The sequence below is a fragment of the Theobroma cacao genome, unplaced genomic scaffold, assembly GCF_000208745.1.
Source record: "Theobroma cacao cultivar B97-61/B2 unplaced genomic scaffold, Criollo_cocoa_genome_V2, whole genome shotgun sequence".
In the NCBI taxonomy this organism is placed as follows: Eukaryota; Viridiplantae; Streptophyta; class Magnoliopsida; order Malvales; family Malvaceae; genus Theobroma; species Theobroma cacao.
This window is the reverse complement of record NW_017234848.1, coordinates 503-9882: the sequence shown is the minus strand read 5'-3', so window position 1 is coordinate 9882 and position 9380 is coordinate 503. Positions and strand designations below refer to the sequence as shown.

Sequence of the window (9380 nt, the reverse complement as noted above, 5' to 3'; positions counted from 1 at the left end):
AAGGAAAATAACGTAGGCATTTGAAAAAGTTGAACCTTTATAAAAATACTTGTGTCTTTATTTTTATTGTCGCTTTATTTTGGTGCATTTCATTTTAAGAAAATCAATATTGTGAATTGCTTGTGCTTTTATTTGTAGCTTTCACACCTTGGTTTGTTTCTTTGTTGAATATTATTATGCTTTGTTTACTTGTTCATTACTTGCTGAAAAGTTTTATTGAAATGTTATCCTTGAGTTGGTCTTATTTGATTCACACTTAAGAATTGTTTATAAGCATTTCAAAAGTATTCCTTGGCTTATGGTTGATGGTGTAGACTTGCTCAAGATTGAGGTAATCATCAAAGTTTTCTACGGAATTTCTTTCACAAGCCTTGAAAATGATTTTCTTGGTCTAGGATTGAGTATTGAGTCATGGTAGTCGATTGTAGGTTTGGTTAAATTGTGTAGAAAAAAGTTTGTGAAAAAGGAAAACAATCATAATAGATTGGTTGAGTCTTATAGTCGACTATTGTAGTTCATTTCTATATTCTCCAAATATTATTAAAGTCCAATTCACCTCCTCTTGAACATTCTTGTCATTTTGTTATTAAGCTAACATTTCTAAGATCACCTTGGTTTTTGTACAAAATATAAAGTTGAGGTATATGGAATGACAATTAAAGTTGTAATGATAATGCAATATGGACTCGAAGTTCTCCTTTTCATTTACTTATTATCTTAAATAAGATCTATATTTTATCATTATTGTCTTCATTTTAACTACATTTTTATTAGTTTATGAGCCTTATTTTGTATTGATTATTTGAATTGAGAAATCTTAAGATATACAATTAAAATCTTCCCATCCATCCATCTTTTTGGTAGGGTTTTAATTAAATCCTTCACCAAGGAAACATAACCCAAGATTGTGACTTTTCGAGTCCCATGCCAAAATTCCATCTTCGGCTCAATCCAAATACTGTACTGTTTTTTATGTATTAAAATTTTATGGTATACATTGTCTATTTTTCTAAAAAAAAATGTTCTAATTTTCTACCTTTTGAGCTAATAACATTTAATCTATCTATTTTGTCATTATATATATTATTTTATAATTAATTTTTTCAAAACTTGTTATCATGCTATTTAATAGCTAAGATGACTAACGAAATAAAATGATAATAATTTTAATAAAACATGCCTAACTACATCATATAACCCAAAAGCATAAAATATTAAAGGGCCCAAATAACAATAAAGTTTTCTTTTCTTTTTTTTGAGAAAAGCTCATACCTTTCTTGGGTAACCAGACATCTGATCCAAGCCTAAGAAGGCATAAGCAGGCTCTGAAGGCAATCCTTAAATAGGCCTAAGATAATGACGGGCCGAAGAACCACAACCCAATTCCTTGCTCAACGCCTAAACGGCACCATTGAACAGCTTTGGTAACTCTCCCCAAACTACGTCTTTTTAGCTTCCAAGCCCAAACAATAAATTCTTTCTTTCCTCCCCTTTACCCTATTTTCCTTCTTTCTTTCTTCTTCTACACCAATGACGCCTTCTCTCAAACCCTAACCGAACCCTAGCTTTCCCAAACCTCAAATATTACTCCAATTTCCTCCATTCCTCGAAGCCAAAATAACCTTTTTCTATTCAAACGATTGCATCAAATCCCAAATCCTAAGTCATCCTAATCTGAGAACCCCCTGAAACTCAAAAACTAAAAAACTCCCCCGTTTAAAGCCTCCCAAGCCACTTTTCATACAAACAATGGTGTACGTTGGGGGTTATTTGAACCCTGTATCCTGAAAATTTTTGGGGCCCATGAGGTTGAATAAGTATGGTGTAACGATGTGAGAGAAAGTCACCATAAAAGTTTAAGTTAATTCCATCGTTAATCACAAAGTTTCTTTAAGTTAATTCCATCGTTTATCACACAGTTTCTTTAAGTTAATTCCATCGTTGACTAAAATACAAAAGAAATCCAAGTAAAAAGCACCCAAAACTTACCTATGTCAAATTCTCAAACCACTAACTATCATCAAGAAAAAAATAAAAAAGAAAGAGAAAATGAATGAAAACGAACAACTTAAATATATCTTACAAATCAATAAAAGAAAGATCAACAACCCTAAGCAATACTATAGCATTCTCCTGTTTAAAAAATAGAGTTTGAATCCCCTACTCAAATTAAAAAAAAAAAACCCTAAGCAACACTATCTTGATATATATTTTTCCTAGACAACCCTAATTTGCAATCAAAATCCTTTATTAGTATTACAAGAAACCCTAATCAAAACTTAAACTATATAAATCACAAATCACGTTCAAAATAAAAAGAAAATGAGAAAAGAAATATAGTGAGCACCTGAATTAGAATCATAGACTTTAAGACCAGTTGCTTACATAATAAAAACTCCATTAAGCATTTGTTCAAAACTCTCAAAATTCAAATTTCATAAAAATTTTAAAAATAACAAATAAAAATAACATAAAATCAAAAGAGTTGAGAAAATCACTGAGAATTTCTTTAGATCCATTCTAATAGAGAATTTTCTTAGTAACCAAATGAGAAAAGTCAATAAAAAAAGAAAAAGAGAATGGATGAATTGAGAAAAAAGGAAAAAAGAGATATACTTGTGTTAGAAAAATATGAAAACATATGATGAGAAATGAAGAGATATAGTCCATTTGAGGAATTGGAGAGAAAGGGAGGTATAAACTAAGAGATTTTTTTAGAAAGAAGCATTGAACGTAACAGGTAAAGGGTTTTTGTTTTTTATAAGCTGTTTCATGGACCATTGCTTTCTTTTATTTTGTGGGCTTCTCTCCTTTTAATTTGTTATTTGTGATTACATTTGAAATAGTGTAAGTAAATAGAAATGTATTAATGCAATATGGTGAATTTAGTTACATTAGAATAAATGCAACTAAAATTATGCGAAAAAATGTTGTAGTGATAAAAAATATCAAAAAGCCATAAATATTGGGATTGTGAATCAAACACGTATGGTGCAGATAAATATGGGGAAAAGGAACACCAGGGGAGAGAACCTGTGCCAACTCCCCTCGAACCACAAAAAGATATAAATATATTTTATTAGGTTTGGGTGACCTGCCATGGCAAAGGTCGGGTTGGACAAAGATAGATCAGGACTCAGCCCTCCGAAAATAACGCCCCTCTGCCCCCCATATCTTACACATCCATTCGACTTAACAAAACACGTTATCCCACATCGCTATTCACGGACAAAAATATTAGTGTAAAACAAATCATCTAACAGAAAATTCTGTTCGGAGATTAGTGTTTTCCAATGGTCCAAGGACAGTGTTGTCTATTAACTGTAACGAGCCATCCATAATCTATGTTAAAGAAGCCTCAATATGGCAGAACTTAAATGACTGGATCCATAAGGAGCTTAATGTGTCATAGTGGACCCTTTCTAATAAACTTGAGAAAGATTTCCAACCTCTCAGAATAAAATAGTTTCGAAGAACGTATCCCATTTTCAGTACACTACTAAGCGAAAAAGGCATGTACAATAGAAGCAGAAACATAGAACCACTGGTGCCCCATTGGTGCCTCATCATAGCGGCAGAGTTAATCAACTTTTGTTGGAGATCAAAGACGAAGAAGAATAAAGATTAAAATTTTTTAAAATTAATATGTGAGTTTAATTAACAATCAAAAGATTTATTATAAACAATAGTTTTATATAATATGTAAATTAAAAGGAAACAAATTTATAATAGTTTTTTAGGAAAGTTGTGCTCGGTGATATATCTTAAATTCAAATTTATGAATTATTAATTCTATATTGAAAAGGCTAGCAATGTCTTTCTCAATAAAAATAATTAATTATCTACAAGAAACTTTTTATCTATTTGTTTCGGAGTATTGTTTTCACAATTCTCAATGCTGAAAAGGCTCTCTCTGTAGTTTGGTGTATAATTTTCACAATGATGGTGAGTGATCCTTATCCATCTTTATCCAAGCTCACAAGTTATAATTCTCTTTTGAAAATTGAAGTGTGTTTTAGTGATGAATTACAAAAAAGAGCATAAAGTAAAAATAAAAAAATATTAAAGAGAAGAGAAAGAGAAAAAGAAAGAGAGAGAAAGAAGTGTGAAGAAACTTAAAATTTAAAGTAAAATTGAGTAGGACAAGTAGAGTCGATTTATTATTATTATTTTTTATATTAATTATTAAATAAAAAATTATTTTGAAGAAGTTATTAAAAAATATATATAATAAATAAAAAATTTTAAAAATTTTGAGAGACAAAAACACTAGCCCCGCCTCTGCCCCATCCAATACACAATACACCCACAAATTTCATTCCACCGTAGTTCAACTCAACACATGGCAAAAAGATTCAAAAAAGTGTTTCAAACAAATTAAAGACCAAAACAAATGTCACAAATATTAATGTCGGATACATCATCAAATTACTGCGTTAAGCAATCATTAACACTACAAGGGCAATAAGCCTAGATTCAAGTTAAGAGGAAGATATCGAGCATACCACACTTGTCACAACCTCAAACATTGGCATGTACACATACAGCTCACACTTTACACATTGACTGGTTTACACATTGGCATAACCAAACAACTTTGCATCACTCAGCAGACGTATTAACACAGACAAAGAAGCTGATCCTCAACTCAAAGTACAGAAATAAATAACCTGGCATTTGTCGATACACTAAGCTCCCAGCTGACAGCATTACACTTTTCACACGTGGGCACGCAATTTATTTTAATAACTTCTTACCCAGAACACAAAGAAACTTTATGGGTGGATCAAATGCCATCATTGTTGCGTGCAAAAATTTTACAAATTCCTCTTGGAATAGAAAAATGTAATGTTTAATGTAATGTTGTTATAGATAGACGTTCTCAAATAGGAAATAGACATCATCTCTTACTTTTTCTAGAAAGAAACCCTAGCCACTCGGAACAATTATTATACAGCAATTCAAACATCAACACCTAACAGCAGTAAAATGGATCATTCAGTGGCTATTCTCAACTGGTGGAGCTAGTGGCCTCCTATGGCGTTGCCTGTCTAATGCAACATATGAGTTTCCTCTTTGTTGTTGGATGCCACCATGTTGTTGATTGCCCCTGCGTAGCTGGCTCCCTCTTTGGTGATAACCTCCCCTCTGGTTATGCATTTGGTTACCTCTTTGTTGCTGATGGTCATGCCCACTATGAAGACCCCGGTTAACTCCACCTTGTTGATGTAGGCCATACCCTCCAGAAACATTCTGGTTGGCCTGAGGACCCATTCCACCACCCCACTCCTGATGACTACCAGTTCCAGGTGCTTGGTACATCCGATTGCCATCATAACCACCTGGACGAGAAGGATAGAGACCAATCTCCATTGACAGTTGTGTCGTAGGCCTGGGCATGTGCCTTGATCCACCGTTCTGATGATCTCTCAGAGGGTAATGAAAATTATTGGCAGCTGCTTGGTTATTTATTTGGTACTGATGAGGAGAACCATAGGGTTCATTGTAGCCATGGGCAAGGTGAGGACGCAAAGGAGAAGTTTGAGATATGGGGTAACCTGCACTGAAGTAATCTAGTCCAGGAGGAGCCATTATATGCTGTCCCTGGTTATGAAACCCATAATTTACATGGGAATTGACTGGTGGGACACAGGGAGCAGCGGCATATGACGGTGGTGGAGCCTGCATATCATTATTGAAACCATTACAATCGACCTTCATCTGTAAGCTATTAGCAATGAATCTGTGCGATGCCTCCCCAAGCCTACGGCCAGAAATGGCTTCCGGAGTGTTATGCCTTTCCATCAAATGAAGAACTTGCACATGTGATCTCCTATTTTCCCAAGCTCTCCTCCCCGAATCTTCATGCCATAACACAGGTTCGGTTTTCAAAGCACTGAATTGCACAATCTTAGGAGGGAATATAACTGCAGCTAAGGGACGCGTGATATGTTTTTGAGCTTTTGGAAGTCTATATATACAGCTTATAACTTCATTGGCCAATATATCTTCTGTGTACTTGATTGGAGATCTGAATATTGGAGGGTGAGTACATCCGGTAGAAGGCGAAATGTAACCATTCATCCTATCACTCAAGTCAGGTTTGACTTCCTTCTTTAATTCAATTCGTTCCTTTTCTGTCAATTGTCTACAACGATTGTCAAGAGAAAAGATTTGTTCCGAGAGACGGTGTGATGCTGCCACAAAAAGCATGTCACACATTACACTGTTTCTCCGTGCTTCTTACTCCCTCAAAGGTATGTTCTATTTTTGCAACCTCTGCAAGAAGACGTTCTTCATCAATAAAAGGCAATTTCGCAATACCCTGCCATGAATACCGCTTCCCATTCATGTCAATTTCAAAATCAGTTGGATAAAAATCGATAATGGGTGAATTTGGATCAGACATCAATTTCCTATACTGCTCAGGAAGTGCATGGGCACTTGCAGCAGGAAAAACCCCTAATAACTGATTGAATGGTTTGAAGGAGGAGCCCAACACAAACTGAATATCTAGCTGACCAAGATCCTTTAGATCAGATGCAAAGGGTGCATAATGATAAGGATAAAACCACCACCAAGAACAAACCCCTTCATAGTAATAGTGCATGACCCAACATAGACCTTCCGTGTACCTCAAAACAACATCTTTTCGTATTGCTTCCATTTCCTCTGGAGTATTTGCTGAAAACTTTTCTACATAATATCTTTCTTTCCACCCTGGTTCTCCCAGATTAATCTTGTCTTCCTCTTGATTTTCAGAGTTAAAAATATCAGATTTGTCACGGATCAACTCCTTAAGTTTTGCTTTCAACTCTTCTTTGTACTCATGTACATTAAAGTGCATACTATCCTCTGCTTCGACAATAGCAGCACCGATAGTGGTGCTTGAAGATAAACGTCTCATTTTATACGGCTGACCAAGAGACTCCATTTTTTGCTGAAAGGGTGCAAGCGAAGGGCCTAAGGCAAGACGGGAACCATTAAATCTAGCAACAGGAAGCAGAGAATCAGGCTCTGAATCATCTCTTTTAGCTTGTGCTTTTCACGCTTGATTCTTTCTGCTTGACGCTGATGCAATCGTGCTCTTTTCTGGAATATTTTGTCTTGATAGAATCCCACAGCCTGAATAAAATGCTCTACTCTGGTCAAATTTGGCTTGTTTCCATCAGTCAAATAACCACCCAGTGACCTCAATTCTTGTTGGGATGAGCCCTGCAGCCAATTGGGATTGGTCGAGGCTTGATTCCAATCATGCAACAGTATCGTTCATGTTGAATGATTAAAGGCTTTCCTTCATCAATAAGACAGTAATTATAATGAGTTATAAGTCTAATTAGATGAAGTCCATAAGATTAATATGTCTTGCAAGGAAACTGTAATGCGTTGCAGTTATGAGATTCCTATGCATCAAAGCATAATCTCAAAATGTTCCTGGTCAATGTATCATTGAGACTGGACATCAATGATGCTTAGAGACTGGTATATTCTATGTTCCTTACTTTGGAAGTAAGCAATCAATCTCATAGATTGAAGTATAGAGATACTTGGAACTAGAATATAGGTGCTTGCCTAGAAGAGCAAGTTCACTGAACATGACCCACCATGAGAAGTGCATTTGGTAATACACTCGAGTGTCTATGCAACAGTTCTCATGTGTCAGTTGTGTAAATACTCCATAGACTTGAGACACCAGGTTGTCTTATATGTGAAGTGCTATGCTTTGATTTCATCCTTATGGGTGTTTAACTAAGGATGCTAAAACAGGATGCTTTTGGGTATAGTATGAAGCATGTGAAGCCAAATGAGTGATCAAGATAGGAATCATCACCTCAAGTGTTTTAGAGGACATTTCCTATAAGTTCTTGGTTAACATTAGCTTATTGAAGTCCTTGGCCACGGCGACATGGAGATTATGAAAAAGGTTTCATAACTCTCTATAAAGCTAATGCTATAATTGCAGGAACAAATATGGAGGTCAATAAGAGTAGACACTGTACCAAGCTCTTATCATCTTCGGGAAATATGATGAGGGAATGAATTACATTGATAGACTATACACTGAAAGGTTGTCAAAGAACCCTTTAACTCTCCCAGCAATTGGGTGGCCATGATGCATTACTAGATGCCAATCTTGGTCTATGGAATTGATTATAAACTAATTAATTGAAATTTATATTAATTAATTAAGTCATTAATCAATTCCATTGTCAACATGTTGGGAACCTAATAGGTCACACACAATGATTGCATTTGAATTAAATTGGGAGAGTGACGATTTAAGTTAGACTTAAATCACATGCTAGGTAATTAACTTCTATAAACTTAATTAAAAGAGTTTGATTAAGTTTTTGGCATAAATATAAATAGTTATAACTATAAGGCCTTGATTGGAAAATATAAAAGAAATTAATTTTAATTTTAATTTTCAAGGACTTAATTAAAAGAGTTTAATTAAGTAATAGGCTCAATATTAAATGTGTTATAATATTGAGGGCTTAATTGTAAAATTGAAGTTATTTTAACCTAACTATATAAGTCACCTTTTAACTATTTTTCCATATGAGAGTTTTTCATAATTGAACAAAACGTAGTTTTTGTCAGAAAAAGAAAAGCATTTTTTTTCTTTGCCACCACTCCCTTTGTGTGAAAGAGAAAATTACTTATGAAGCAATTTCGACAAAGGTTCAGCTAAGATTGTGAAAAAGTAGAAAAGGACAATTGTTGTCCTCTTTGCTAGCACAAAGTATCGATAAAATCTCCTTCCTTTGTTGAGGGTTCAAGTGCAATCGTGTGTACTACCATTGGCGGCCAAGCACTTGATTGGCTAGGGTTTTGGCTCCTTGTGGTGTTCGCGGGATTGCTTCGAAAAGTGCCATCGTTATTACGAAATTACATGGTAAGGTAACTTTCTAAACAATAATTTATTTTGTGCTTTTATGTATTAAATATCACCAAGGTGATCCATGGGTGAAGGCATGTTTTGTTGTTTAGTTATAAAGTTTTTAATTTTTTTTCCGCTGCGTATTTTGAGCATGTCATCCATAGCCAAACCCATCAATGGTATCAGAGCCTTCCTTGGATCGATTTTAACACATGTTTATCTTTATTGTTGTTAATGCCTTGTTGAAATGGAATATGAGGTGTTTAGGTTTTGTTCTACACAAATTAGTAAGTTTTAAAATTTTACAATTTGTTCTAGTTATTTTGATTTCTAAATAGATTTTAATTGTAAATTTTAAAATTTATTTGTTATAATATTAGTCTCATTTTAATGTCAAAATATTGTAGATTAACAAGTGCATGAGATGCACAAATTAATTTAACAAATAAAGATTTGATCTCATGACATTATGGTGTGATTTAAATGGTAGAATTCG

General features: G+C 34.4%; 1 pseudogene; it reads right to left on the bottom strand.

The window, feature by feature from the left end:
- Positions 1-4997: 4997 nt before the first annotated feature.
- On the bottom strand, positions 4998-8879 carry LOC18594948 (annotated as a pseudogene).
- Between the last annotated feature and the right edge of the window lie 501 nt (positions 8880-9380).